We start from the raw sequence: 714 nt of genomic DNA, 5'->3' as shown, positions 1-714 counted from the left end.
GCTGCTGCTGAACAGCTTGGTGCTGCTGGTGCTGCAGTGCTATTGCAAGTGTTGTTGCTGCTGCTGCTGCATCTGTTGTTGTTGCTGCTGCTGCTGCTGCTGCACTGCTGCGTGTCTTTCTGCTGCAGCTGTTGATGGGCTGGAGCCCGTGCTGCTGGAGCTGTCTGCTGCTGCAGCAGACTTAGAGCCTTCGCTGCAGGTGTTGCTGCTGCATGCAGCAGCCAAGGTACGCGGCGCTGCTTCTCCTGCTGCTGCTGCTGCTGCGGCTGTTGCTGCCGCTGGTGCTGCTGCTGCTGCTGCTTGCTGCGCCTCCCGAGCAGCATGTCCCTCAGCTTGTGCAGCAGTAACTGCTACAGAAGTATATGCAGCAGCAACAGCAACAGCAGCAGCAGCAGCAGCAGCAGTAGTAGTAGTAGCAGCACTAGCAGTTGCAGTAGCAGCAGAAGTAGTATCAGTAGCAGCAGCATCACCAACAGCAGCAGCAGCAACTTGTACGTATCTCTATATGTGTAGCTGTGCATGCATTTGTTTGTTTGCTTCTGTCTATCTGTGTGGCTTTGTCTTCCTGCTGCTGCTGCTGCTGCTGCTGTTGCTGCTGCTGCTGCTGCTGCGATGCATGCAGCTGGGGCTCGCGTCTCCCCCTGTGCTGGACAGCTTGGGGACGGCCATAGAGCAGGGGCCGCTGCTGCATGCGGGAGCAGCAGCAGCAGCAGC

This window comes from Eimeria mitis, genomic scaffold (assembly GCF_000499745.2).
Source record: "Eimeria mitis Houghton genomic scaffold, Emh_scaff198, whole genome shotgun sequence".
Lineage (NCBI taxonomy): Eukaryota > Apicomplexa > Conoidasida > Eucoccidiorida > Eimeriidae > Eimeria > Eimeria mitis.
This window is presented reverse-complemented; position numbering follows the sequence as displayed.